Source organism: Aptenodytes forsteri, unplaced genomic scaffold (genome assembly GCF_000699145.1).
Source record: "Aptenodytes forsteri isolate BGI_AS27 unplaced genomic scaffold, ASM69914v1 Scaffold41, whole genome shotgun sequence".
Lineage (NCBI taxonomy): Eukaryota > Metazoa > Chordata > Aves > Sphenisciformes > Spheniscidae > Aptenodytes > Aptenodytes forsteri.
In genome coordinates, this window is record NW_008796211.1 from 854189 (window position 1) to 854500 (window position 312).

Sequence of the window (312 nt, forward strand, 5' to 3'; positions counted from 1 at the left end):
AGCCAAAGGCGAAAAACAGGCGAAAGGGCGGAAATTTGGAAACGGCGAGGCGGGGGGATGCGAGGGGCGAGGAAGGGGGGGCAGAAATTTTAGGGAAACGCGGCGGAATGAGGCCGAGGAGAAGGGCCGCACCAAGCGCGGGTGCGGAGGCAGGAAGGCGGCCGAAAAAGATGGGAAATGAATGTGAAAAATCACCCAGAGCGGGGGAAAAAAGTTGGTTTGGGGTTTTTTTAAATCCTTTTTTTTTTCTCCTCTCTCTTTTTTTTTTTTTTTTTTGGGTTTTTTCCCCCCCTGGGGGCCAGCAGCGGTTCC